The sequence below is a fragment of the Zingiber officinale genome, chromosome 2B (genome assembly GCF_018446385.1).
Source record: "Zingiber officinale cultivar Zhangliang chromosome 2B, Zo_v1.1, whole genome shotgun sequence".
NCBI lineage: Eukaryota > Viridiplantae > Streptophyta > Magnoliopsida > Zingiberales > Zingiberaceae > Zingiber > Zingiber officinale.
The window spans coordinates 65,269,804-65,286,663 of record NC_055989.1 but is presented as its reverse complement, the minus strand read 5'-3'; the positions used below and the strand labels follow the sequence as shown (position 1 = coordinate 65,286,663).

The 16,860-nt window shown below is 36.8% G+C and overlaps 1 long non-coding RNA gene across 1 annotated transcript; it reads left to right on the top strand.

Moving 5' to 3' along the window:
* The first annotated feature begins 7,834 nt into the window (after positions 1-7,834).
* LOC122049153 lies at positions 7,835-8,246 on the top strand. Its single transcript, XR_006130858.1, has 3 exons — positions 7,835-7,873; positions 7,954-8,083; positions 8,151-8,246. It is a non-coding gene; the product is annotated as an uncharacterized LOC122049153 (long non-coding RNA).
* The last annotated feature ends 8,614 nt before the right edge of the window (positions 8,247-16,860 follow it).

The following is a 16,860-nucleotide window of genomic DNA, read 5'->3' as shown; positions in this document are numbered from 1 at the left end:
ACGGTAGAATATTGTAGGGATTTTTTTTTTCTAATGGAATGACAATTCTAAGAACACTGATTGTTTAGATAGGGCTCTACGAGCACTTTCCGATTTACTCTGGTGACCGATGAAAAACTTTCACAGGGTCGGATTGGTCACTTCTCGAATTAGTCGATTTGGAAAGTTGGATACTTGAATTATTAAAAAAAATAGTTGTCGCAAAAGGTAATTACACTCACTCGATACACCCCTCACAGTCCACTACAAACATGCCTGTGATTAACGACGGGGGTACCGACGGAATCACAACTCCGTCGGAGTTTACCGACTGAATCTACTTCTGTCGGTAAGTTCCGACGGAAATTAGGTTAGTCGGTATTTACTGATGGAATTATGGTTCCGTCGGTAGGTTCCGACAGAATTAATAATTCCGTCGGTAAATACCGACGGATTTGGATAATCAGTCGGTAATTACCGACGGACCTAATTTCAGTCGGAATTCCGCGCAACGAGATAACTCTTGGTTAGTCCTAAGAAAATCGTACCGGTTCCACTGTACAAAAATTTTATACAAGTGTCGAACCTTTCCTTAAATAACCTATTGTGTTATTTAGAAATTAAATTAGGAATCGCGGACGGAACTTAACATCATTGATTCCAAATTTAACTTATCTGTTCTTAATGGTTTAGATTTGAATCGCAAGCAGAATTTAACACTATTGATTCAAATCCACCTATGTTATTAATTCCATTCAATATTAATTTTCAAAATTGACTTCCAGGACTGCATGGCGAGGCACATGACCTTCTTGGATATGGGAACAACCACCACCGCCTAGACAAAACCTTTTAAGAAAAGCTAATATTTAATTTCCTTAAATAACTCTAGGTTAACCAAAAAGAACAATCGAATCACAAATTCGAAAAATAAAAGAAAAGAAACACAACCTCGAAACAAATCCGAAAACTCTAGAATCATATGGCTCTTGTGTTTGGTATTTCCAAAAATAACTATACAAAAAAAAACTAGTATGATGCGGAAAACAATTACTAGTTATATCTTTCTTTGTAAGTAAAAATAACCTCTTGATCTTCTACCGTATTCCTCTTCTAACCTCGGACGTTGTATGAGCAACGATCTTTCGAGATGAGAACCACCAAGCACCTTCTTCTTCCTTCTAGGTTTCGGCCACCAAAAGCTCCTCCAAAGATGAAGAGGTTCGACCACCACCAAGCTCCAAGGGATGCTAGAAATATCACCTCCTTTTCTCTCCTTCTTCTCCAAGCAAGATCCGGCCACCACAAGGACTCCAAGGATGAGATGAGGTTCGACCACAAGATGGAGAAGAGAGAAAGAGGAGGGGTCAGCTACACCCAAGGAGAAAAAGAGAGGAGAAAAATAATAGAGTCGTTAGCCATAAAGGCACCTCTACCCCCTCTTTTATAATCCTTGGTTTTGGCAAATAAGGAAATTTAAATAAAAAACTTCCTTAATTCTTTTGCCATGAAAAGGAAAATTTATTGAATTAAAAATAATTTTCTTCTCATTAAACATTATGACTGGCCACATTAATCTCCAAAACAAGGAGAGTTTTAATTAACACAAGAATTAAAACTTCCTAATTTGTCTCCGGAAATTTATAAAAATTTCTCCAATAATTTTTCCCTTCATGGTGGATTATAAAAAAGAAATTTTATAAATTAAAATCTTTCTTTTAAACATGTGGATGATTTCTAAAAAGGAAAGTTATCTCTAAAAATTAAAATCTCCTTCCAATCTACAAATAAGGAAAGATATCAAATCTTTTCTTAATCTTTTGTAGAAACTTATAAAAGAGAATATTTAATTTTTAAACTCTCTTTTAAATCATGGACATGATTAAAAAAGGAAAGTTTTCTCAAAATTAAAATCTTCCTTTCAATCTACAAATAAGGAAAGATTTCAAATCTTTTCTTAATCTTTTGTAGAAAGCTATAAAAGGAAAGATTTAAATTTTAAACTCTCTTTTAAAACCATGGAATCCACATAAGAAAAATTTATAAATAAAATCCTTTTTAATATGATGTGGTCGGCCACATCATGTTTGGACTCCAAGCATTGGCCGACCCTAGCTTGGGTTCCAATCTAGCTTGGCCGACCACCAAAGAGTGGGTAAGAAGGTGGGTATATGGTGGGTATAAATCTTTATATACAAGAGGCTACGATAGGGACCGAGAGGAGGAATTGGTTTTGGTCTCCCGATGAAATTAAGCTTCCCGTGTTCGCCCCGAACACACAACTTAACTTCATCAATAATAATTCATACCACTAAAGAATTATTATTGAACTACGGCACCAATCCCAAATTACATTTTGGGCTCCTTCTTATTATGAGTGTGTTAGTCTCCCTGTATTTAAGACGTCGAATGTCCATTAATTAAATGAGTTACTGACAACTCACTTAATTAATATCTTAGTCCAAGAGTAGTACCACTCAACCTTATCGTCATGTCGGACTAAGTCCACCTGCAAGGTTTAACATGACAATCCTTATGAGCTCCTCTTGGGGACATTATCAACCTAGATTACTAGGACACAATTTCTTTCTATAATCAACAACACATACTATAAGTGATATCATTTCCCAACTTATCGGGCTTATTGATTTATCGAACTAAATCTCACCCATTGATAAATTAAAGAAATGAATATCAAATATATGTGCTTGTTATTATATTAGGATTAAGAGCACGCACTTCCATAATAACTAAGGTCTAGTTCTTTTATCAAGTCAGTATAAAAAGAACTTACCTAAAATGGTCCTACTCAATACACTTAGAGTGTACTAGTGTAATTTATTAGTCAAGATAAACTAATATCTAATTATACTACGACTATTCTAATGGTTTCTTCCTTTCCATCTTAGTCGTGAGCAACTGTTTATAATTTATAAAGAACTGATAACATGATCATCTGTGTGTGACACCACACACCATGTTATCTACAATATAAATTAATTGAACAACTACATTTATCATAAATGTAGACATTTGACCAATGTGATTCTTATTTTTAGATAAATGTTTATATCAAAAGCTAGGTTTTTAGTATACATCCTAACAATAACGGATTTACAAGATCCGGGTTTAGGTTTTTGTTTATTTCCGACGGAATTAATATTCCGTCGGTAAATAGGTACAGCTTACGGGTGCGGGCGTAAAAATCACCGACGGAAATCTAATTCCGTCGATAGCCACCGACGGATGTATGTTTCCGTCGGTAGGGTTCCGCCCGTACCCGTTATCTTTTAGATTCGCTAAAGCTTGCCTGTTAACTAGGCGTAATCACCGACGAAATTGTTAATTCCGTCGGTAATTACCGACGGAAATAGTGTCCCGTCAGTAATTACCGACGGAATCATTTTTCTATCGGTAAATCATGATTTAGGGCACAGTTCGCCTTGGCTTTCCTCTTCGCGCGACCCTCTTTTTCCTCCGATTTTCCAGCGGCGGCGATTCTCTCGGTGATTTTCCAGCGGCTCTCTCCAGCAATCTCGGCGCCCTCTCCTCCCATTCACCGTGATCCAGCGATCTCTCAGGTATGCTCTTCTCCTCTCTCCTTTTGGTTTTCACACGGTCGGCAGCCGCGCCCTGCTCGCGAATCGCTGCAGGCGGCAGGGTGCTCGCGGCCGCAGACCTACTCAGGGCCGCCGGTCTGCTTGCAGCCGCCGGCCTGCTCACGGCTCGCCGCCAGCGGCCTGCTCGCAATTGTAGCTGTGCTTTGTTACTGTTCATAGCTGAGCACAATCAAAACTCTAGAAAATTTAAGTGTCGTGACATATTTTGATCCATTTCGCTATTGTACTTGCAAAAATGTAGTGGCCAACAGGTGTTTGATTGATGCTTCTCATATATGTATGATTATTTCATTTAATGATGCTATAAGGAACAACATGTTTATAATAGTTTCATTTATTTGCTTTAGTGTAGAGGAGATTTTCGGTAATATGATATGATGATCGTGAGATGAAATTGTGCACATAATTCTTTATTTAAGCTTATTTCAAGTGATACAACAAGTTTAATAATGTTTCAAATTATATTCTCTTTAGGTTATAACAATGTATATGAACAATGCTTGGATGTACAATCGATTAGACAATGGTTTTATCAAAGATGATTTTATTGCTGAAGTTGAACAGTTTGTGAATTTTGCTAAAAGTCATCCAGAATGTATGAATGGTGCTGAGTTACGGTGTCCGTGCAATCATAAAAAATGTCAAAATAGAGCATTTCGTGATGAGGATACTGTAAAAATGCACATATGTAGAAATAGTTTTGTGCCAAATTACTACAATTGGTATTGTCACAGAGAGCCTTATTTATATAAACCAATTGGGTCATCTGGTGGTTCGTATTCTGGGACTACTGTTACAGCTCCTGAAGCATCAAATAATATTGATATTTCAATGCAATCAATGATTCAAGATGCGATGAATGCAGTTGATTATTTGAATATAGATGAAATATCAACTCCTGAATATCAGCAACTATATGAAATGTTAAAGGCTAGTGAAAGAGAAGTGTGGGAAGACATTCCTTCTGGTCATTCACAACTATCAACTACAGCAAGGTTATTGAATATGAAAGCAGAACATCATTTCTCAGAAAGATGTTACGATGACATTTGTCAATTGATGTCAGAGTTGCTCCCTACTGATAACATAATGACTGATAGCTTCTATGAAACAAAGAAATTGATCAGAGGTTTAGGTTTGCCTGTAGAGAAGATTGATTGTTGTATAAACAACTGCATGATATTTTGGAATGAAGATAGTGATTTGGATGAATGTAAAATCTGTACTCACCCTCGTTTTAAGCATCGTACTTGCATACCAGGGAAGAAGAGGAAAAATATTGCTTGGAAAGTGATGTATTATTTTCCGTTAACTGCTAGATTTTAACGCTTGTATGCATCTGCAGCTACAGCTGACCACATGTTGTGGCATCATGAGCATGAGCATGAGCACGAAGGAGGTATAATGTGTCATCCTTGTGATTCTCCTGCATGGAAACATCTTGATATTGTGTTTCCCTCCTTTGCAATGGAACCACGAAATGTGAGATTGGGACTTTCTGCAGATGGATTTCAACCATTTGGTCAGTCGGGACAACAATATTCATCTTGGCTAGTTATATTAACACCGTACAATTTACCATCATGGATGTGTATGAAAGATGAATTTATGTTCCTTACCGTGCTTATTCCTGGTCCAACCAATCCAAAAGATAAGATAGATATTTTCTTGTAACCTCTAATTGCCGAACTTAATGAATTATGGAATGTAGGGTCGGTTACTTATGATATTGTAAGTAAAACTAATTTTATATTACATGCGGCCTTATTATGGACGATCAGTGATTTTCTAGCATACTCAATGTTGTCGGAATGGAGCACGGCTGGTAAATTAGCATGCCCACATTGCATGACAAAATCCGATGCATTTTCATTGCCTTGCAGTGGGAAGGTATCTTGGTTTGATAATCATCGTAAATTTCTACCACTGGATCACCTTTTTAGGCGAAATAAGAAAATTTTTCTAAAGAATGTTGTAGTCAGAAAACATCCCCCAGCAGTCCATGCTTCAGGTGAAGAAATCATTAAACAAATAGATAGTTATGGATTCCTCCTAGTATCTCAGCCTAATTCTGATGAGATAAATAAATATCTTGTGAGGATGTGCAAGTGTGGCTGGAAGAAAAGGAGCATATTCTGGGAGTTGCCTTATTGGAATTATCTACTCATTCGACACAATATAGATGTGATGCATGTTGAGAAAAATTTCTTTGATAATATCTTCAACACCATGATGAATGTACCTGGAAGAACTAAGGACACTGCAAAATCACGTGAGGAATTAAAAGAACTAGTCAACAGACCAGAGTTACATCAGAATGAAACAACTTATAAGTTTCCAAAAGCTTGTTATACATTGGACAAAGATGGTAAAAAAGCTTTATGTAGTTGGTTAAAATAAATCAAATTTCCAGATGGATATGCTTCGAATATGGCTCGATGCATTGACATGAACAAATTAAAGATGTTTGGAATGAAGAGTCATGACTGTCATGTGTTCATGCAAAGACTTATTCCAATAGTTTTTCATGATTTACTTTCCAATAATGTTTGGCAAACACTTACAGAGTTGAGTCTTTTTTTCAGAGATTTGACAGCGAGGTGTATTATGACGGTTGATATGATTCAGCTAGAGATTGGCATTCCTCTCATACTTTGTAAGTTGGAGCGCATATTTCCACCAAGTTTTTTTTTATTCAATGGAGCATCTACCGGTACATTTACCATATGAGGCACGAATAACTGTTCCTGTGCAGTATAGATGGATGTACCCATTTGAAAGGTTTTTGAGAAAATTAAAAAATAATGTTCGTAATAAAATAAGAGTTGAAGGGTCAATATGTAATGCTTATCTGGTGGAGGAAGCATCTTCTTTCTGCTCTTATTATTTTGTTGATAATGTTAAAACCAGACACCGCAAATGTCCTAGAAATTCTGATGATACTCATAATATAGATCCATCGATGCTTTCTATTTTCAAATTTTCTGGTAAACCAATGGGTGCATCTATTTCTAGATGGTTAACTCAACAAGAATACCATGCTGCAAGAACATACATACTCTTAAACTGTGATGAGGTCAAACCCTATATAAAATAAGTTAACTTCTTTAATCAAGCTTTTATTTCGTTGTACTTAATTGCTTGATATCCTAATTTTCTTATAATTACCTTCTTTCAAAGCTTGTATGAGCAACAATTATATCTTCAAAATCCATCAATGACTGTAAGTAAGGTTGCTGAAAAGTTAGAGACCGAATTTGCATTATGGTTTCAAATATATGTGAGTTAGAGAAATTTTTATAATTCTTTATTAAAATAAGTTCGGTCCTAATTTTTTTTATTACTATTTTGATAGGTGAAAGACCGAAGAATATCTAATGTACAAGATGATAGAATATTAAATCTTGCATCTGGACCCTACGCCAAATAATGGTCTATTCGGGTTACTATGCTAATGGTCTCAAATTCCATGTGAGACAACGAGATTCGCAGAGATTAACTTTTAATTCTGGTGTCTGCGTTAAAGGATCTATCGACACCAATAACACTGAGTTTGATTACTATGGTAGACTTGAGGAAATTATAGAGGTTGAGTATCCTGCATTACCGATAAAAAGGTGTGTGTTGTTCAAATGTTCATGGTATGATCCAACCCCAAGAACAGGTACCAGAATACATCCAAATTATAATTTAGTAGAGGTTAATGCAAACAGAAGGTTCAATAAGTTTGAACCTTTCATTTTTGCAATACAAGCGGGTCAGGTGGTTTATCTTGAATATCCTACGAAGAGAAGAAGAGCTAGTGAATGGTTGTCTGTTTGTCGATTGAAGTCTCGTTCTACCATAGAAATGTCGAACACTATTACTGCTCAAAACCATGATGCATTTCAGAATGACGAAGTAGAGAGACATTCAGTTGATTCACAACTCCAATCTACATAACAATTACTTGTAGATGGTAATGTCATTGACGAGGAGATAGATGATGGAGAGAAATCCAGCAGTGAGGATTTTATTGAACTAACAGAGTCTAGCGACGACGACTTACAAACTGTTAATGTTGAGTAGAAATGCTTCCAGAGTCTAGGATTGATTAAATTTTAGCATTATTATTCATCTAGTAAGTTATGCTTATCATGTTTTGTCGCTTATTTATCATGTTATTAAAGACTTATTATGATGTGCTGTAATATGTTTTTGTAGATATAAGGTATCATGACAGATCTTCCACCACCACTCCGTGGATCCACCGTCCTTAGGGTTGTTGGAGAGTCGTAAGTATTTTTTTATTATTAGTAATTCAAGTTCTTTATTTATAACATATATCTTATGTCTTAATATTGCTTATATGTAGGTTTACTCCCGACGGTCATCGAGTATCCACATATATCACACGGAAATTTAAGGAAAGAGTCTGCATATCTAGGACTACATGGAGACATGTAGATGCTGCAACTAAGGATTTCTATTATCAAGAATTTGTGGTAAATAATTGAATATGTATATTATATTTATCCTTTAATATACTAAAATTTTATTTTTTAATTGCAGAAAAAATATACATAGGAGGAGGGGCACGAGGTAGAATTTGCAAAATCTTGGAATATTTATTGTGCAAGGTTGTACAAAGACCTATTATACTATGTGAGAAAGGATGACACACGGCCTGCTTATGTATCCGACGAGATTTGGAGTGCATGGGCGGCCACTTGGTCTGCAGAAAGATGGCAGACTGTTGGAGTGTATACTGAAAACCTAAGCTTTGTAAACATTCATTATGAATAAAGAATCACATTTGGTCTAATTATCTACATTTGTTTGTAGTTGTTCATTTAATTTATATTGTAGATAACATAGTATGTGGTGTCACATACAGAAGATGATGTTATCAGTACCTTATAAATTATAAACAGTAACTCACGACCAGAATGGAAAGGAACAAACCATTAGAAAGTCGTAGTGTAATTAGGTATTAGTTTATCTTGACTATATAATTACACTAGTACACTCAGAGTGTATTGAGTAGGACCATTTGAGGTCGTTCCTTTTATACTGACTTTATAAAGGAATAAAGACCTCAGTTATTATGGAAGTGTGTGCTCTTAATCCTAATATAATAACAAGCACATATGTTTGATATTTATTTCTTTAATTTATCAATGGGTGAGATTTAGTTCGATGAATCAATAAACTCGATAAATTGGGAAATGGTGTCACTCATAGTGTGTGTTGTTGATTATAGAAGGAAACTGTGTCCTAGTGATACTAGGTTGATAATGTCCTCAAGAGGAGCTCATAAAGATTTTCATGTTAAACCCTGCAGGTGGACTTAGTCCGACATGATAATAAGGTTGAGTGGTACTACTCTTGGACTTAGATATTAATTAAATGAGTTGTCAGTAACTCACTTAATTAGTGGACATTCGATATCTTAAACAGGAGACTAACACACTCATAATAAGAAGGAGCCCAAAAATGTAATTTGGGATTGGTGCGGTAGTTCAATGATAGTTCTCTAGTGGAATGAATTATCATTGATAAAATTAAGTTGTGTGTTAGGGGCGAACGGATGCTTAATTTTATCGGAGACCAAAACCAATTCCTCCTCTCGGTCCCTATCGTAGCCTCTTATTTATAGAGTTCTATACCCACCTATACCCACCTTCTATACCCACCCAATGGGGCCGGCCAAGCTAGCTTGGGAACAAGCTAGGGCCGACCTAGGTATGATTTTGGGTGGCCTAGCTTGAACCCAAGCTAGTAGGGCCGGCCAAAATAAATTAAAAAGAAATTTAATTTTAATTTTTATTATTATGTGGAAGATATATTTTAAAGAGAATTAAAATTAAAATATCTCTCTTGTAAAAGATTTACAAAAGATTAAAGAAAGAGATTAGATCTCTTTCCTTATTTGTAGATTGGAGAGATGTTTTATTTTCTCTTTAAAATTATTCACATGTTAATAAAATTAAAATTATAGATATTTCCTTTTATTAACCATGAAGAGATTTTAAAGAGAAATTTTATTTTTTAAAATTTCCGGAAACAAATAAGGAAAGTTTTAATTGTTGATTGAAACTTGTCCAATTTGCTTCCTCTTGATGTGGCCGGCCATTAGAGTTTATTTGGGAAATTTTATTTTATTTTTCTCAAATAAATCATGTCAAGGAAATTAAGGAAATTTTATTGTAAATAAATTTCCTAATTTGCCTAGGCCAAGAAATATAAAAGAAGGGGTAGGGGTGCCTTCATGAGATACAACCTCTATTGTTTTCTCTCCCTTTTTCCTTGGTGTTGTGGCCGGCCATTACCCTCTCCCTCTCTTCCTCTTGTGGTGGCCGAACTTCTCCCTCTCCCTTGGAGTTCTTGTGGTGGCCGGATACTACTCGGAGAAGAAGAAGAAGAAGGAGAGAAAGCTAGCATCTCTTGGAGCTTGGTTAGTATTTTGATTTTCTTCTTTGGTAAAGTTCTTCCTTTGTGGCCGAACCTTGCTTGGAGGAGAAGAAGGTGGTTGGTGGTTTCTCATCTTGGTAGATCGTTGCCCACACAACGTCCGAGGTTAGAAGAGGAATACGGTAGAAGATCAAGAGGTTTTTCTACAAGGTATAACTAGTAATTTCTATTTCCGCATCATGCTAGTTATTTATGGAAATAATACCAAATACAAGAGGCTTACGTTCTAGTATTTCGAATATGGTTTTTCGAAGTTGTGTTCTTTTGTTTCTTTCTTTTCCTTGTGATTTGATTGTTCTCTTTGGTTAACCTAAAGTTATTTTAGGAAATTAAATATTAGCTTTCTATTAAAGGTTTTGTCTAGTCGGTGGTGGTTGCTCCCATATCCAAGAAGGCCATGTGCCTCGCCACGTCGATCTTGGGAACCTTTTATGGAAATTAATATTTAATGGAATTAATAACTTAAGGAGACTTGGGTCGAACGTGTTAAGTTCCGCAGGAGATCCAAGTCAAAACCTAAAAGAACAAATAGATTAAGTTTTGGATCAAACGTGTTAAGTTCCGCAGGAGATCCAAAATTTAATTTAAAAGAACACATGGTAGCTAGGAAAAGGTTCAAATCTTTGTACAAAATTTTTATACAGTGGAACCTATAGGCTTTCCGAGTAGCAACCAACAATTGGTATCAGAGCTAGGGTTTTGCCTCTGTGTATTTGGTATTTAGTTTAATTATGCACATGTCATACATAATTTAGGCAGGTTAATAGTAGGATGTGCTAACTCTATGGATGCAGGATCCAACTATTATGGCTTTTAGTTAATTATGTGTGTGATTGGACCCTTGGACATGTCAAGGGCAATTTATATGTGTGTGCATGATTGTATTAAAATACAGGAGCGTATTTAGTTTTATTAGGATTTTATTTTGATCTAGATACATGTACATTCCTTTTATGGAATATAGGATCAAAATGTAAAATTCTATTTATGTCATGGATCGAATCTTGCAAAGCGTGGAACCTTCTAAGGACCAGAGGCGCGGAACTCGGAGCAAGATGGATGCGACAGTTAGACCCGGTGGCGGTGGCCAAATATGGCGGCACTTGGGATGACAACACGGAGGACAATTAAAGATAAAAGCCATAATAGTTGAAAATTAGATTTTCTATTTATTGCTTTTATATTGTGCTGTGTATGCATGTTAGTTTACAAGTTTAGTAGGCTAGCATAGTTAAAATTCCTCATTTATAAATAACTAAGTGGGAGAGGATTTTAAGTAAATCCCATGGTCTCCATTCTTGGTTTGTAAGTGATGCAAACAAGCTTGGCGTTGGCTCGAGTGCCTTCCTCCATAACGGATGAGCTTGTTTGCGGATCACTAGAATGACTTCCATTTTGGATGACTATAGGAAGTTAATTAAGGCGTGTGATCTTCCCCAACGGAGTGGCATAATCTTATTAATGGACTTAGTGTCAAGTAATGGTGTACACTTAGACACATCTAATAGTATCCTCCCAAACGGCACTGCTATTATTTGTGTGACCAAATAATACCAACTATTAATTTTATTTGTCAAAAGTTAGGTTGACAAGATAATAAAATTAATGGGTTAAAACCCTCCTTTTACAAATGTTGAATTTGTATCGTCCACACTAACGTGGCATACAAAATTCACGGTGTTTTAAGGTGTTGGTTAATTTAAAATAGTATTGTTTGAGGAATCAATATTATTCTAAATTTAGAGTTCGACCAAAAGTTATTTGTGATTCTTAGGATGACTTTCAACCCACTGTCCATCATACTTCAACAAAATAGACTTATTGGACCAAATTACATAGATTGGAAAAGAAACACGGATATTGTTCTTACTGCTGAAAGCTATTGTTGAGCCTTGCCCTGATGCACCCACTGGTGAATCTACCCAAGAGGAGATTGAATATCATAGGAAATGGGTAAAAGCGGATGAGATGGCGCGGTGTTACATTTTGGCTTCAATGTCAAATGTATTGCAACATCAACATAAAGATTTACCAACGACTTATGATATTATGAACAATCTCAAGGAACTCTTTGGTCATCGGGATAGGGCTTCTAGACAAGAAGCTATGAGAAAGATAATGACAGCCACCATGCAAGAGGGTACTCCTGTAAGGGATCATATCCTAAACATGATGGCTTATCCGAACGAAATACAGATCCTTGGAGGAGAAATTGATGGGGAAACCCGGATCGATATGATCCTCCAAACCCTACCTAGAAGTTTTGAGCAGTTCCGCCTGAACTATAATATGAATAAAAGGAACTATTGACAGAACTTCAAGCAGCAGAAGGGTTATTTCGTCACAATGCTCAAATTCACTATCTTGAAAATGGTTCTACTTCTAAACCGAAAGAAAAGAAGAAGAAGAAACAAACGGTTCAAAGAAAGTGAATAAATCTCAGAGTACAGGATTTAAAGCTGGAATGAAGAAGCCGAAGGGCAAGTGCTTCATCTGCAAGCAGGCAGGACATTGGAAGGCGGACTGTCCTCGTAAGAACCAAAACAAAGGTATATCTCATACTCTAGTTGTTGAAACATGTTTAGCGGTGTTATCTACCAGCACATGGTGTGTAGATACGGGAGCCACTGATTATGTCTTCCTTGCAGGGGTTCCAGGAAACCCGACGACTATCTCAAGGAGAGATTACCGTCTACAGGGGCAATGCTACTACGGTGGCAGCTGTTGCAGTGGGAGACGTCTACTTATCTTTTAGTAGAAATAGAAATTTGGTTTTAAGAAATTGTCTTTATGTACCCAGTTTTAGAAAGAATTTAATTTCAGTTTCTAAACTATTTTTAGATGGATATTCAGTTTCTTTCAATAACGATGTAGTTATTAAAAGAAATAAAGTGATTATTTGTTCTGGTGCATTAGTTGGCAATTTGTATATATTAAATCCAAATTCTTCCACAAAGCAAAACATGGAAATTTATAATTCATCTTCTAATTCTAATAAGAGAAAAGAACCTTGAAATGAACCAAGCATATCTTTGGCATCTAAGGCTTGGTCATATTAACTTAAGTAGGATTCGAAGGCTTATAGCGGACTTTTAAGTTCATTTGAGTTGGAAAATTTTCCAACTTGTGAATCTTGCTTAGAAGGTAAAATGACCAAGAGGTCGTTCAAGGCCAAGGGGTATAGAGCCAAAGAAGTGTTAGAGTTGGTTCACTCGATTTGTGTGGTCCTATGTCTGTCCAGGCAAGAGGAGGTTTTGAATATTTTGTCTCTTTCATGCGATTATTCAAGATATGGATACATTTACCTAATGCGCCGCAAGTCCGAATGCTTTGACAAGTTCAAAGAATACAAGGCTGATGTGGAGAAACGATTAGGTAAAAGTATCAACACACTACGATCTGATCGTGGTGGCGAATACCTCTTAGGAGAGTTTAGGAATTACTTATCGGAGGTCGATTCAATCCCAATTGCGCACTGGAACACCCCAAAGAATGGTGTAGCGAGCGAAGGAATAGGACTCTTATGGAGATGGTTAGATCGATGATGAGTTATTCAATTACCAAATTCGTTTTGGGGATATGCTCGGGAAACGATATGTTCCGAACTTAGTACCTTCTAAATCAGTTTCTTCTACTCCCATAGAATTGTGGAATGGGCGAAAACCCAGTCTAAGACATATTCGGATTTGGGGTAGTCCAGCACATGTGCTGAAACCAGATGCTGATAAGTTAGAATTTCGTACAGAAGTTCGCGTGTTTGTAGGATATCCCAAAGGAACAAAAGGTGGTTTATTTTATAGTCCTAAAGACCAGAAGGTCATTGTTAGCACCAATGCCCGCTTTTAGAAGAAGACTATATAATGGATCACAAGCCCAATAGTAAAGTCGTTTTAGAAGAACTTAGAGAGGACATGTCTACTTCAGTACCAACAGGACAAGATGAAGTACCACAAGAGACCGCAACACGTGTCACACATGATACACAACCACGCACGGTGCCTCGTCGTAGTGGGAGGGTTGTGAGGCACTGAAAGATTCATGTTTTGGGAGAGTCTTGGACTTGATCCGGGTAAACATGAACCCGATCCCCGATCATATGATGAAGCACTCCAAGATATAGATGCGACATCTTGGCAAAAGGCAATGAATTCAAATAGAGTCCATGTACTCTAATAAGGTCTGGAGCTTGTAGAACCACCGATGGTGTAAAAGCCGTTGGATGCAAGTGGATATACAAAAGGAAAAGAGGAAGACGGAAGGTAGAAACCTTCAAAGCAAGGCTTGTTGCGAAGGGTACACTCGTAAAGAGGGAATCGATTATGAGGAAACATTTTCACCGGTAGCCATGCTTAAGTCTATCCGGATACTCTTATCCATTCTTGCTCATATGGATTATGAGATTTGGCAAATGGATGTCAAGACTTTCCTTAATGGAAGTCTTGAAGAGAACATCCATATGAAGCAACCGAAGGATTTATTGAAAAGGCAAAGAGCATCTAGTATGCAAGCTCAATCGGTCCATTTATGGATCAAGCAAGCTTCAAGTCTTGGAACATCCGGTTTAATGAAGTAATCCAGTCATATGGATTTATTCAAAGTCCGGATGAGTCTTGTGTATATAAGAAGTGTAACGGAAACGTGGTGGTATTTCTTGTACTATCGTAGATGATATTTTGTTAATTGGCAACAATGTCAAGGTATTATCGGGCGTAAGGGTATGGTTGTCCAAACAATTTGATATGAAGGACTTAGGAGAATGTGCACACATTCTTGGGATCAAAGTTATAAGGGATCGCAAGAAAAGAATGTTGTGTCTATCCCAAGCTTCATATATAGATACAATCCTTGCTCGTTTTAGCATGCAAGACTCCAAGAAATGTTTCTTACCTTTTAGACATGGAGTAGCTCTATCTAAAGAGATGTCTCCAAAGACATCAAAAGAGATAGAGGACATGAAAGCAGTTCCTTATGCTGTAGGAAGCCTAATGTATGCAATGCTATGTACGAGACACGATATCTGTTTTGTCGTAGGCATGGTCAGCATATATCAGAGTAACCCTGGACAAGGACATTGGACTGCGGTAAAGCATATATTAAAGTACCTGAGAAGGACTAGGGATTATATGCTAGTTTACCAAGCGGATGATTTGCTCCCTGTGGGATTCAGATTTTCAATCGATAGGGACAATAGTAAGTCTACATCGGGCTATGTGTTTACTTTAGGAGGTGGAGCCATTTCATGGAGGAGTGTTAAGCGAAATGCGTTTCGGACTCAACCATGGAAGTCGAGTATGTAGCAGCCTCGAGGCGTAAAGAAGCAGTATGGCTCGGGAACTTTCTAATGGACTTAGATGTGATTCTGGTTTGCCCAAGATCATCACAATTTATTGTGATAATAGCGTGCGATTGCAAACTCGAAGGAACCACGAGCTCATAAGGCGAGTAAACATATAGAGCGCAAGTACCACGGATACGAGATATCGTGAAGCGAGGAGAAGTTGTCATCGCCAAGATTGCATCGGCGGATAACCGGCGATCCTTTCACTAAGGCCCTTCCGAAAGCTTTCGATCGGCATGTGGAGGAATGGAATCGGATGTATGGTAGAAGATATGGCGTTAGTCATTAGTATAAGTGGGAGATTGTTGGAGTGTATCTTGAAAGCCTAAGCTTTGTAAACATTCATTATGAATAAAGAATCACATTTGGTCTAATTATCTACATTTGTTTGTAGTTGTTCATTTAATTTATATTGTAGATAACATAGTATGTGGTGTCACATACAGAAGATGATGTTATCAGTACCTTATAAATTATAAACAGTAACTCACGACCAGAATGGAAAGGAACAAACCATTAGAAAGTCGTAGTGTAATTAGGTATTAGTTTATCTTAACTATATAATTACACTAGTACACTCAGAGTGTATTGAGTAGGACCATTTGAGGTCGTTCCTTTTATACTGACTTTATAAAGGAATAAAGACATCAGTTATTATGGAAGTGTGTGCTCTTAATCCTAATATAATAACAAGCACATATGTTTGATATTTATTTCTTTAATTTATCAATGGGTGAGATTTAGTTCGATGAATCAATAAACTCGATAAATTGGGAAATGGTGTCACTCATAGTGTGTGTTGTTGATTATAGAAGGAAACTGTGTCCTAGTGATACTAGGTTGATAATGTCCTCAAGAGGAGCTCATAAAGATTGTCATGTTAAACCCTGCAGGTGGACTTAGTCCGACATGATAATAAGGTTGAGTGGTACTACTCTTGGACTTAGATATTAATTAAATGAGTTGTCAGTAACTCACTTAATTAGTGGACATTCGATATCTTAAACACAGGGAGACTAACACACTCATAATAAGAAGGAGCCCAAAAATGTAATTTGGGATTGGTGCGGTAGTTCAATGATAGTTCTCTAGTGGAATGAATTATCATTGATAAAATTAAGTTGTGTGTTCGGGGCGAACACGGGATGCTTAATTTTATCGGGAGACCAAAACCAATTCCTCCTCTCGGTCCCTATCGTAGCCTCTTATTTATAGAGTTCTATACCCACCTATACCCACCTTCTATACCCACCCAATGGGGGCCGGCCAAGCTAGCTTGGGAACAAGCTAGGGCCGACCTAGGTATGATTTTGGGTGGCCGGCCCTAGCTTGAACCCAAGCTAGTAGGGCCGGCCAAAAATAAATTAAAAAGAAATTTAATTTTAATTTTTATTATTATGTGGAAGATATATTTTAAAGAGAATTAAAATTAAAATATCTCTCTTGTAAAAGATTTACAAAAGATTAAAG